Below are 14,034 nucleotides of genomic sequence, written 5' to 3'. Positions count from 1 at the left end.
TCGGTGATGGTGGATTCAACTACTCGTGTTAGTTGACGTAGGTTTCTACTGTTGGCCATAGGCCCCCAGAACGGGAGGTAACCCTTGAAAAAGTCTCCTGCTTCTTGGCCAGCAGTATCTTCTTTACTGAAAACACCTCTCACAACTCTAGTTTTGTGATAGTCCGGTGCAGCAGTGTATGTCAGAGGTAACAGTTGAGCGATATAACATGAGCCTGAGAAATCAGCGGGCAGCCATGTATATGCTCTGTCTTGACAAACAAAATAGGTACCCTTAGCGGCTACAAATGCAGGGGAAGATTGTGACGGGAACACGCATGTTTCAATACAGTCACTCTTCCCTAGTCGAGCTTTCGGATTCCTCCCATTCCCTTGCAAGCAGACTTGACCTTGGTGAGGTACGACCCAGATCGGAGTCGAGCTTTTGCATTTGTTCTCACCCAGAGTAATGCCATATTCTGTAACGTTCCACCCCATGTAAACTCGCAACTCATCCTTGGGAATAAACGGAGTGTCATTGACGTCTCTAACCATGTCAGTAATTCCCTTTACCAAGGCTCTGTTAGCGGAGTTATACCTAGTGGAACGCGGAGGACGTGGGGGATAGGTCTCTAGAGCATAGGCGAACATGGTCTGAAATGCCCAGAATGATCCATTATAACTAAAGGGCAAAACTAGGTAGGGAATGCCCTTATCCATGGTATGGGGTATCAAGCCACATACCCAATAGTTCGTTGTGTTTACCACTAGTTGATGTTGGTGCAAGAGCTGAATGAAAGTGTTATTTATAAACTCGGAGCGTCAAGCTTGCTCATGTGCAGGAAAAGGATGGAAAGAATGGATAGAACCAACAGTCGGAGAAACAGAAACATGGGGAGATATTGTAGACATAACAGGTGCAAAGATTAATTGAATACCAAAAATAATTCCGCCTACCAGAGTTATAAAAACAATCAGAAGTGTCAGGGCACATTGCATTAGGAAACATTTGCTATAAAGTATATCATACAGTTTGGTCTTGTGCACATTTATGACGTTAACCCGTCGTAGTTCAGGAAGCTCCATCTTCTACAACCGTTCGCAACGGATGGTTTGTACCTGTTAAAAATTGCCTCTGTTTACCTTGGGAGTTCCCAAAGTAGACAGAAGAAACCGACCTTGTGTCTGGTTCCCTGCAAATTAAAACAAGGCACACGTTACGACCCTACGGTAACCCAGACGGCAAGGTAAGAGGATAGCAAAAAAACAAAAGATTAAAAAAAAAACTTCCTGACTGAACGGAATGCAACAAGATCAACACCATACAGTTTTCAAACAGAAAGGTAATTATGTAATGTCATTAGTTCAAAACATGAGAACGTAGATTATATCTGTACTTTCCAGGTCTTGTCTGGTCTTGAAATAGCTGGTCTTCAGGTGCAGAAATGTTCGATTCCATAGGTGATAAATGTTCACTTTGTACACCACTCTGTTCAGGGTTTGAAAGAGCAGTTCCTGCTGAGGTGTCAGAGTTTTTCGTTTCAGTTTGTTTGTCCGTTATATACTCTGCATCACTGAAAGGGATAAGCCTAGGAACAGGTTCTGTCTCGGATACACCAAATCCCTGTCTAACCCAGTTGTCGTAGGGGAGTGGGAGAGGGACACGTTTCGTATGGCTAGCGTGTACCCAATTCTTTTTTCCAGCTAGTCGTACAGCAGTTCTCGTTGCCAGGAGCACCTGGTATGGGCCCACGAATCTTGGCTGCAGGTTTCGAGTCCGTTCGAAATTTCGGACCACCACCTGGTCTCCTGGTTTCAGCGTGTGGCCTGGACTCTCTGGTAGTTTAGGCAAGGATTCGAATACCTGTTGACGAATAAGGCTTAATTTAGTAGTCAGATCATAAAGATAATCAATCAACATTGGGTATTCAATCTGTTTGAATTCCTTTGGCCTGGGGACTCCCCAAACATTAGCAGGACGACCGAACACAATCTCATATGGGCTAAGCCCTACTCGAGAGTGTACAGTCGCTCTGGTGGACAATAGAGCTAAAGGCAGTGCATCTGGCCAAGATAGACCAGTGGAAGCTTGAATTTTAGCAAGTTTCAATTTCAGGGTGCCATTGTACCCTTCAACCAAACCTGCTGACTGTGGGTGATTCGCACTGTGAAATTTTTGGACGATCCCCAGGCCCGCACACACACTCTTCATAACTTTCCCTACGAACTCACTTCCATTGTCCGACCAAACAATCCGTGGCATACCATATCTGGGGAAGTACTCTTTGAGGAGGATTTTGGCAGTGGACATAGCAGTGTTATCCTTTAATGGGTATGCCTCTACCCATCTTGAAAAGGCACAGACTACCACCAGGACATATTTAAGATTGTTACACCTATCCATATGGATATAATCCAACTGAATCACTTCAAAGGGACAAGAAGGGGGAGCGAAATGACCAGTTGGGGTTGGGGTTCCCTTGCCAGGATTATGCATCAGGCATACCATGCAATTTTTCACCACTCTTTCCGCACACTTAGTAATTCCATCATTCTTCCATACTGGAGCTAACATTTTACAGATCCCTTTCGAACTGATGTGCGCCGCTCCATGCGCCATCGTGACTACCGCAAGCACATACGCATCAGGTAACATCCAACGCTGCTGTTCAGACAGATCAATCCAACATCCACTCGAATCCAATTTAACCGTTTTCTCCCTCCATGTATTCTTCTCATTTTCAGTTGCTTCATTCTGGATTGCCTTCACACTGTCAATCGTATTCTCACACATTCCTGATTCAGCAATCCATCTCGCAGATGTTGCAACGTACATCCGGCTCGTCATGTTCTTGGCCGTTTCTTTGGCGACCTCATCAGCAAATGCATTCTCACGGCCAACATCATCCGTAATCTTTCGATGTGCACTGCACTTCACAATCGCAACTTCATTCGGTAGGGTCAGGGATTCCAATAGATCGCTGACTAACTGTCCATGTTGGATTTTAGTTCCATGGGACGTGAGAAAACCTCTTTCTTTCCAGAGACGTCCAAAGCTGTGTGCAACGCCGAAGGCGTATTGGCTATCAGTAAACACATTCACTCTTTTTCCCTCAGCTAAAACACACGCTCTTGTCAATGCAATTAATTCTGCAGCCTGGGCAGAATTCTGACTCACTCTTGCGGTCTCCACAATTGTACTCAAAGTCGTAACTGCATACGCGGCCGTCACATCACCATTCTGTAATTTAAAGCAGGACCCATCGACATATAAAATGCCGTCTGGATCTAGTAATGGAGTGTCTTTTAAATCAATCCGACCTTTTGTCTCTTCCTCAGTTCTGAAACAACAATCATGGGGCTCTAAATCGCTCGACTCTTGAGTAGTCGGCAACAGCGTTGCTGGATTCAATATGTTGCATCGCTTGATCTGAATGTGACTTGCCAATAGTGTCAGCTCGTAGCCCGATAATCTAGCACTGGTGAGGTGCTGAGTTTTCGTTCGATTCATAAGTGTATCCACAGCATGTGGAACCATGACTATTAACATGTTGTTCATGACTAGTCCAGCAGACTGTCGGATAGACACTGCAGCTGCTGCTGTAGCTCTCAAACAACTTGGCAACGCTCTGGCTACCGGATCTAATGTAGATGAGAAATACGCACAAGGCCGCTGTTTGTCACCAAATTGTTGCGTTAATACACTCAATGCACAACCTTCTCTTTCATGGACATATAGTGTAAACGGCTTACTGTAGTCAGGAGTACCCAACACAGGAGCTGAACACAGCGCATCACGTAAGTCGGAGAAACTCTGTTGACATTCATCAGACCATGGCAAAGGGCTCGGAACACCTTTTCCAGTCAGGGCTACCAATGGTTTTGCCATGAGAGAAAAATTTGGGATCCATTGCCTGCAGTATGACGTAATACCCAAAAACGCACGCACTTCTCTCTGTGTGCTTGGTACAGTCATCTGCGAAATTGCTTTGATTCTCTCTGGGGTCAACCTTCTTCCCTCCTTTGACAAAAGATGACCTAAGTAGGTCACTTCTTGGCAACAATATTGCAGTTTAGAAGGTGACACCTTGTGATGTAAGTCTGACAAATGTCGTAATAAAGAAATTGTAGCTGTTTTGCAAGTTTCCTTGTCATCAGCAGCCAGTAAAAGATCGTCTACGTATTGGATCAGAGCAACACCAGGAGGAAGTACAAGAGTATCTAATTGACTTTTTAATGCTTGGCTATAAATTGAAGGGCTCTCACAATAGCCTTGTGGAGCGCGCTTGAATCTGAAACTGAGACCTCCTAGGGAGAAACCAAAAATATCTCTACTTTCTTCTGCTATCGGAATGCTGAAAAATGCATTTTTCAAATCGATCACCGTAAACCATGAGGCCAATGCAGGAATCAACGTCAATAATGCAGTGATATCTGGTACCACTGGAAACTGCGGAATCACAATTTTATTAACCTCTCTGAGGTCGATCAAAAATCTGTAGATTGGAGGCTTGGAAGGGTCAGTGCGTTTTAAAATTGGCAGGACAGGACTATTGCAGACATTTCCTCTCGTTTCCTCTATCACATCTTTCTGTATTAAGTCTTTCACGATCAGTAAGAGTGCTTGTTCACCTTCATTCAAAATCCGATACTGTGGGATTCGTGGGAATTTAACATTCGCTTTTAGACTTACCACATACGGGGGAATTTCCAAGAGGCCTACATCGTTAGGACCAGTTGCCCAAAGAGTATCAGGGAGAGAATGCAGCTCCGGTGGGAGCTTATCCATCGACATGTACATTGGAGAGATGACTCCCTTGCCTAATGTGAGCTGTACTCCCGAAGGAGAACAGTACAATGTCGCATGCAGGCGTTTTAACAGGTCTAAACCAAGCAGATTCTCATTACAACCGGTTGTTAGGATGAGGGGTGCTTCTAGCTCGCATGGCCCAACAGAGATAGATAAAGGACTAGACACAGGATTGTGAACAGGGGCGCCTGAGAAACCTACTGAAGTGTTCGTTAAGCCGGACAAAGGTGCGCCAGGGAGTTTCGCACGCATGATTGAACTTTTTGCCGCACCAGTATCCAACAGAAACGGTTCGACCACGCCTGATGTAACTACTGAGACATAAGGTCCACTCTGATCAACTGGAACTGATACTACTCCCTCTCTTTGCCTGTGGCTGTCCTAGTACTCGCTTCTCTGAATCTGTTCATTATGATCGTGGTAATCCTCAACATGATACTGTGAAGATCTACTTGGCTGTGCAGGTTGTACATTTCGCTGATCGAAATAATTTGATGGACGATCGGCCTGTGGTGTCATAGTACCACGTCCTCTACCTCTAGGAGTTTGCATAAACCCAACACTACCTCTCTGAGCTGGGACACCACTGGTCTGTGCGTGCAGTACTGGACACTCGTTCTTATAATGACCCTCCTTTTTACAATAGGCACACTGGTTCCATGCTAACTGTTGTCGGGGAAATCCATAATTAAATCTTTGGGACGTCCCTTGCTGGAGTTGCGACTGCTGCTGAAACTGGGGTCGCTGTTGTAAATCTGACTGATTCGAGCGAGGCGGATAAGCCTGCTGCAATAGTACTTTAGTCTTTAAATCTTTTGTTTTCTTTTCTGACTTTTCCTTCTCTTCTTTCTCTCTATTCTCGTAATACTGGGCAGTTGCAAGTATCTGTGCTGTCGTCGATACTGCCCATGCACTTTCCGAATCCTTTAACTTATTACTAAGCTCAGGTAGTAAATTAAACACGAACTTATCGACAAACAACCTCTGACCTCCCTCGGTACTCATATCTTGTCCACTGTGGTCTACGAAGGTCTCTTCAAATCTAGTGAAGAAGTCAGAGACGCTTTCGTCCTTCTTTTGTTTGCATGCTGATAGTTTATCCCAATTTACTCGTAACGCTGGCATCAGCGTTTTCATCAGATTAATTATTCTGCCAGGTAAGTCAGCAATCAGGGGTTCAGGCTTAGCTCCGCCAATTTGCTGTGCGTCTGCCGCTACGATAGCTGGCCAATCACCTCCTAGGGCGACTGGGTGGTTCTCTTGCCGAATCTTGGCCCGTATAGGCTGTGGCACTACATTGCCAAACAGCATTTCAATGTCTGCCAAATTCATGATACACGCTTGGACTGTTTGCGTCAACTCTTTATAATAACCAGCAGGATTTTTACGCGGGTCTGGCAATGCTTGTTTTACTGCTAGTACTTCAGCTCGCTTCCAAGGGATGTGTATCCACACTCTCTGGAATTGTGCTGGAGCAGCTGCAATACCATTAGCCCCATCAGCGGCAACTGCTTCGCGCCATATGGGCGGAACTTCCCTCATCGGATACTGACCTCGTCTTTTTCTAGTTATCGGTGAACCATCATGGTCCCTTGGCATTCGAAGAGGGCAATCATCTCTATATGCTAAAATCAGTTCTATCGCTTTTCCTACTTCTGAACCTATCACCATTCCTGCGGCGAATTTCTGCTGAATATTTCTCAAATCAGAGGGGACAGTATCTAAGTCATCATCATCCCATTTTTCACGTACAAGAGAACACATCACGTCAAAAACGTAACGTTGAGTTGGTTCGTTCCATTGCATAAAGGTGTCTAACACCCTTTGTACATCATACTTCGCAGTCTTCGACATCCACCTAAGAGCTGTCGAGTCTAACATTTCTTGTTCCTGGGGACCAGGAAGCTGGCTACGTCTCTGTATAGAGTCAGAAACGGGGGTCCCAATAAAAGACCTGTAGAGAGGAGTTAAGATGTTAGTTACAGAGTCGGCTATCTTCCGACGAACGGAAAGCGGAGTCAAAATGACAGGGCTTGGGGACAGGGCAGCTGAAGCAGATGATATAGTGAGGGTGGGAGTAGTAGGTAAAGCAGTATGCGAAACGACAGGCAAAGGCGGAATAGGCGACCCAGGAAGAGGGGGTGCCGTGGGATCATTAATCACGGGAAAGACAGGAGCTGGATTCAAAGGAAGTGGAGCACCTATTCCAGGCTGACCAGCAGCTGGCTGTACAACAGGTAGTAACTGTGGCGCTGTAATACCCTGTGCATACGGTGGAGGTGAGCTCAACAGGTAAGACAACAGAGGATCCTTTTCAAGGTCCTCTATCGGCTTAGCAGGACAAGATGGCAGTACAGGGTAACATGTATCAATTGCCAAATTATATTTTCTATTCGCCATCTCCATTGCTTTCTCAGTCTCATTGACATGCAGCTGCCTAGCAGACTCCATTAAGGTCAACCCTTTCTCTTTCTGTTCTTGCTTTGATTTCCTAATTTCTCTCTGTTTGGCTTCTTTACGCCATATGCGAAAAGAATCAAACATTGCCGGCCGGGCTTTTCTCTTAAACAACTTCATTTCTGGATTGTCTAGGATTTCACTTTCGAAACTACCATGCGGTGGCCAACTAAGGACACCATCTTTTCTGGTATAACGAACCCATACTTCATTATACGTAATAGGACCAACACCATGTTTACAGTAGAGCTCATATGTAGGAGTTCCAATCGGAGGAACCAAACACGAATCCTCCAACCGGGAATCCCCGTTGCAACGTAACAAGGACAAGAAACAATTGTTACCTTAAGTCATGACTAACGAAGACAAATTCCAACCAAAAATGCGCAGAGAACTTAGGCCTACCAAAAATGAACCAATACCAAAGACAAAGATTATCTTAACAAGAGCAACCAATGATAATCTACGAATCCAAAACAAACGTATCCGAATAACCAAACTGAGCACGACCCACTTAATACTTAACTGAAATGTGGAAGACGTCACCAAGGAGAACCCGTCTACGTCTCGCCGTACTAAGGTCTGCACCTCGGGTCCAAGACAGGGCGACAGCCAAGGCAGCGGTCCTCTGTAGCCGTCTGGGAACGGGAACCCTCGTGGAAGAGATCGTCGGGCCACTTTTACGACATGCAGGGATCGATGAAGCGGGGTACCTCCCTCCGGAATCTTCACACGAAGCTCCTCGAACTTTTTCAGGCTTTGGACCGGTACCGAATGACGTCGCCCCACGTTGGGCGCCAATTTGAGGTTCTGGACTTTTAAGAGTCCAGAGGTGTCAGGGAAACAACACCCGAAGACCCCTGAGTTCCACCTGTCCCGGTGCACAAAATAAACAGAGACGCGGGTTTCTCGATGGCGGCGTCAAAGACCAAGGTTTATTTACTGCAGGGACACAGAAGTCATAGGAACCACACAGAGGCAGAATCTAGGAGACTGTTCAAATTGCATTAAGTGGGTCGTTTCTTAAATACACGAAAAATTTCTTGGGGCAACATTACACGAATATTTCTCATGCCCAACCCGATATCCCAAACAGACAATAAATATACATCAAACAATGGTTAGTTGTAGGTTTTCGGTATTCGATCAAATTCTCTTGTCAGTTCTCCATTCTCTACCTGATCCTCCCCATCATAAAAATCGTAACCTCCCCATTGTAAAAGCCCAGAAGGAGAGGAGCAGAGCCAGGTGCAAGGATTGAAAGGCAGGATAAGAGGTGTTTATGGATCGTAAACGGGCAGGGCTATCGTCTTCGGCCTCTCGGTCAGGACAATGGATACGAGAACCAGTATAGCAGGATAGGCCTCAGGCAAGGGAGGCAGCTTGATTATGCCTAGTCATGTAGCGTCAGCCTTTCTCGGGACTCGAGCTTACGTGTCCTTAACAAGGTGATCCTGCCGGGGTCATCGTCCGTTCATTGACTATGTGAGGGCAAGAAACAAAATGGACGCTGCATCTAAAATGGATGCCATGACTTGACAACAGAAATGCCCTATTCTCCAGCGAATCCAAGCTCGTTGCGTAGCGAAAATACTGTCATGTATATAATGGATCATTTGCGGTTCATTGGTATCAAAATCGTGTCAGTACTATGATACCGAATATTAGGGTTCAGATCGCTACGGAACCTCAGAACGAGGTAGGGGCTATTGTACACTCTCGAAGAGTCCGAGGTAAACTCCAATACCTCATCCATTGGAAAGGGTGTGGGCCTGCAGATCGGACTTGGGAAACCGTGGGTCATGTGCATGCGCCTCATTTGGTGAGATTGTTCCATCGCAAATACCCCTGGAAGCCCAAACCAGTAGGGGGTTCTATAGGGGGAATATACTGTCATTGCTGCGCCCAGTCCAGCACAGTGGCGGGCAAAGAGGCGGGGGCGGAGTCCCAGCCTGCATAAAAGGAGACGTTAGCGAAGCGCTGGCGCTTTGCGTTCTAGTTGTTTTCCCCAGAGTTCGTTTGTCCGGGACAGCTGAGGTACTTCCGGGTCTTCGTTTTCGGTACGGGCGCGTCGCGTCCACAAAGTCGTCGCGCCTAGAGAACTGCTGTGGTTCCTCGCCTTCCTGCAAAACATCGTTCCTGTCGGCAGTTTGTGGATCTTCCTTGGCTCGTGTTTGCTCTTCTCGGCCCCTGCCTCTGAGATCTCATTGTCTGGGTGATAACGTGCTTGCGCTAGCGCCAGTGGCTTCCTAAGAGGTTGTTCTTTTGTTTGTGATGCAGGGGCGCACTCTGGGTTGCGCGTTGGGAATCTGCACTTTCCTTATGATTATCTCCTAGCAGGTGATCACGCTCATCGTTGGCAGTATTGATAGTAGTGTGTATCTCCACAACGTAAGGTCAGCTCTATCGACTCCTGAGGCAAGGAGTATAGCTGTAGTTTCGGAGCATTCAAGCTAGCAAGAATCTCTACTCCTATTGCGCTTAGCTTGGCTCTACAGATTTTAGGCAACTACACATTTGGATTTGCTTTTACATTGAGTTGTACTGTTAACAACCCACTTCAGTATTCTTTTCTTATTATGGCTGCCTAACAACCGAGTTCCTCATAGGTCTGAGGTAAGCTGCTCAAAATACGCCATTCAAAGGCATTATACCCCTGAATCAGTAAAAGCATTACTAATTGTTCTTTTTTGTCTGTGTTTAGGAAGTATTCATATCTGGTTACGCCTTGTATGTTTTGTGGACACACATGGAAGAGGGGAGACTAACAGGTAGAATGTTATGAAGAATCACAGCTATATACTATGTTGCACGTAGTGTAGTCCAGTATTGATTCAACCTTCTGTTTACAGGAATTCCTCTGGACCCCAGTGACGCTAAAAGTGGTGTGGGACATGTGCTGGACCTGCTTCTCTCTTCTTCCTCCCTTTGTCTCCCCTCTTCCCCCTATTCACCTGTGCTGCTTTGACTTAGTTGGGCAGGCTGGTGGTGGAGGGCCGTTGGGATCTTTTCATCAATCTCCTGCCTCTCGTCCCTGCGGAGACCTCAGGTGAGCCTGACAATGTCATGCTCATATGTTAGTTCTCCCAAAAGAGACCTTTAACCTTTCTTGAGATGTCCCCCTCTATTTGGAGTGTAATTTCGTACAGTCTATGTGGGACACTAACTCTGGTATGAGGTGTTTCCACTATGATGTGCTCATTCAATACTGCTGTAACCAGAAAATCCTTCAGGTTCTGGTGAGCTGTTGTTACTTCTGCCACGCTGTCTAGCATTGTCAGAGTCCATTCCCCGTTCAGAAGCTGGGTCCTTAGTAACCTGGGCATGTCTAATTTTCAAGCAAGCTACTTTCCTCTTTTTGAATTGAGGTTTTGCTTTAAGTTGCTCTTCCTGCTTGATAATACAATCTGAATTTCAATGTGCTCCTTTTTTGTCTTTGGTCGATCTTCTTGTTTTTGTTCTGATTGCCTGTTCCTCTCCGAGTTTTATTAAAACCTGGAAGGAACGAAAGGAACGTGTATCAGTGTCCAGATACCTGTCAGCTTTCCTATTGTTATCACGATTCCTAAGGTTATACCTCTTGATCGTGAATTCTTTTCTCAATTGTTATTTTTAGAATTTTGTTTTCCCATTTCCTTTTAGAAGAAGTGGGTGCTTGCTTTGAGTTGTCTTTGTCGGGACAACCCGTCATATGTGGCTTCCCTGCTTTTGTTCCCAAATTATCTCTACCTATTGCAGCATAGGTTTCTTCGATAATTTTTGGGAAATTTTCACTCCCTATTGATAGGAGCTGTTTCCCTTAGGTGGCTGTGTATGGCCACTGCTGCTGCCTCCCCTTTATATTGCTCAGCATTATTGCAGAGACTTGAGGAAAATTACCCATCAGTTTCATCCCAAAGTCCAGGGCAGGTACTGCCCAGTACTTGTTCTGTATGTGTTTCAATAAATCAGGAGCAACTGCTAAGGAAGGGGTACCGTGTACTCTGACGTAATCGGCAGCAAAGATTGTTCCCCAAGTGGTACAATCCTCAATTGAGGGAACCGCCCCAAATTGTTAGCATTCTATGTTTTTCCTGCAGACCCGTATGGGGAAATACTGCTTGCAGCTGTGCAATTTTTTGTGCTATCCAGAACGGAATTTGCTCTGGATCCATCCGAGACGAGGAAATCCTTCAGATGGCATGTTTATGGTAGAGAGAGAAGAGGAAAAGGTATACAAAGAAGTGTAGAAGAGAAGGTTGGCATCTTAGCGCTTGACTTAATACACCTGTTATTGACGAGCTTATGTCCAGTATGTACGTAAGTCTACATTGTTTCATTACCGTATGTTCCTTGCTCGCACTATGTTTAATTGTGAATCGTATGTTCCTTGCTCGTCCTATGTCTATTTGTGAATTGTACTTCCCAGCACTGTTACAATACGATATACTACCTAATTGGACAAGTGCATCACTCAAGTTCAATGCCACTTGACAGACAACGTGCACCCAGCTTGTATTGTAGATGACGTGTTAGTTTGTGCCTAATATCTACCAATTTTGGAAAATATGTATAGATTATCAACGCATGTGCCTTTCATGTTCTTTACGGTATGACTCACAATATGTAAATACAACACACCCACACCGAGTTTTTTACCGCTACATTAAACACCTTGTGTACCGGTTTTCAGTCCACATTGCGGCTCCGTATATATAATATATTAAGTAAAGCGCTAAGAAGGCAAACCTTCCCTTCTACACTTCCATGCCGTCTTTTCTCACTTTTCACTTCACTTATCCCGAAAACTGGATCCATCTGAGATGCGGCAATCCTTCAGATGCCTGCGCGCGGCTCCGGTTTCTAACCCGTTCCACACTATTTAACCCATGCGCACGTCGGTCCCATGTTACCGACCATCAACAGACAGACGAAGGCAGCCTGTTGTAAGCCCGCATCAAAAGTGCACCAAGAGCCATTTTCCTATTTGGGTAAGAGACATGCAGCCCTGCGAGCTTTCACATCACAATTAAAATACCCAGCACTGCTAATTCTACGACTCCTTCACTTTCAGGAATCGGTCTTTCTAAAGCATTGACACAGTAACACCCCGACCCACTTTACGCATCCGTCACTATCGGATGGCTACGCCCCGGTAATAATCTGTTTTCATCACAATTTTATCTAACAGTGACCCGGTCAGCCTGGTACTAATTCCGTATGCTCCCCCAGCACCAGATCCCATGTCTTCCTGACCTACATCCACCCCATCGCGAACGCCAGCTCTCACCCTCAACTGGGGTAAGTGCTCCCCCTCATCAGTATACAAATTGTTGCCATCAGAGCCCTTCTTGTCCCTAATCTTCTTCTGTTTTTCTTTATCTTGCACTCCATCAGAACCCGGCCGGGTTCCTTGTGAGTACCTTCTTTCTTACTTCATCCTCGGTTGGCACCAATCACTAAAGCTGCGCGTTTGACAACTCAGGTATTCCTTGTCCTTGCCTCACTCGATTCTTTATAAGTTCGCCAGTACATGGTCTATTACCATTATCATAGGTCCTGATGAGACCCCACATTCTAGAGAGGGTCGAAACGTCGTCGAAACCATTGATGAAAACGAACCATTCACGAAGCACTTATCACTGTATATAGTTGCTTTATACTATGTGAATATATCAGATGTGGTCATTTTCAATTGATACAAAACGTGAAACCTTGTATATATTTTTACACCTTGTCACTCAACTGTTAGGTTCAATATAACACTTGGGACACCTTGCACAAATGTTTTGATGTATCATTTCTCTATGATTTATGATTAATACAGACTTATGTAACAAGATCAGTGGTGTGGTTGGTCCCTCTCTCTTTGATATCACTTCAACCCTCAAGTTTATTGCGATTGTGCGCTTTTCTATTATCACTGACACTTACCATTCCACAGGAACCGTGTTTCTTGTTCTAAGAACTAGTGATTGCAGCAACTGTCGCTTTGGCAGCTTCATCAGCCAGTGAATCCCCTTCAACATATACGCCAACATGTTGAAGACTCAAGGTGTGAATAACTTGAGCTCGTGGCAGGTATGCTTTCAGTTTTGCCACTTGTACCCATAACAATTTATGTTTAATTGTGCAACCCTTTGAATCTCTAAACCTATTCTGGCCCCAGTCATGAAGATATTCATTATAAGACTGCACACAGTAGAACGGATCGCCACTGTCAGTGTGGAGAATTCCCGATCTGTATACTGTAGTGCTAGTATCAGGGCTTTCAGCTCTGCCAACTGTGCTGTTCAATCTCTTAGAGATTGCGTAGTCGTATTGCTGGGATGGAACTTACCATCCTGCATACGTCCCTCACTATCGCACATGCTGCGCTATACTGTTGTTTACTTCCTATAGCAGGCTGAGCACAACCATAAGTGTAAATGATGTATTCATATTTCTCTAGAGACAAGATTTCATTCGGGAGAGGGTATTCTCGTTCGTACTGCAGGAACGCTTGCGTTTTTAATATAGAATCGTACTTGTAACCTACATCTGTTGCAGTGAGAGAATTAGCCTAATGCAGTGCTTTCAAATTTGGTAACAGCTTCTAAAGTTGGTACCGGGGTTACAACAATAATGCATTTCCCCTGTGCTAGTGCTCTTTCTCTCACTACAGCAGTTTATACTACGGTCAATGTTTTTTCAGTTGCTGCAAATTTCATTTCAGCATTTCTGTATAAATGTGATTTGTATGCAATTGGGACTGTCTCACCTTCATTGAAAGTAATATATGTATATCCTGATCAACCCGGGGCCACCCGG

General features: G+C 45.2%; 1 pseudogene across 1 annotated transcript in view; it reads left to right on the top strand.

Moving 5' to 3' along the window:
- LOC146822463 (uncharacterized) overlaps positions 1-14,034 on the top strand; it is a 64,280-nt pseudogene that overhangs the window by 36,068 nt on the left and 14,178 nt on the right. The window contains exon 2 of the transcript XR_014963310.1: positions 13,169-13,305. The product of XR_014963310.1 is annotated as an uncharacterized LOC146822463 (transcript). The remainder of the gene's footprint in view (positions 1-13,168; positions 13,306-14,034) is intronic.

The sequence above is a fragment of the Triturus cristatus genome, chromosome 6, assembly GCF_964204655.1.
Source record: "Triturus cristatus chromosome 6, aTriCri1.1, whole genome shotgun sequence".
NCBI lineage: Eukaryota > Metazoa > Chordata > Amphibia > Caudata > Salamandridae > Triturus > Triturus cristatus.
This window is presented reverse-complemented; position numbering and strand designations above follow the sequence as displayed.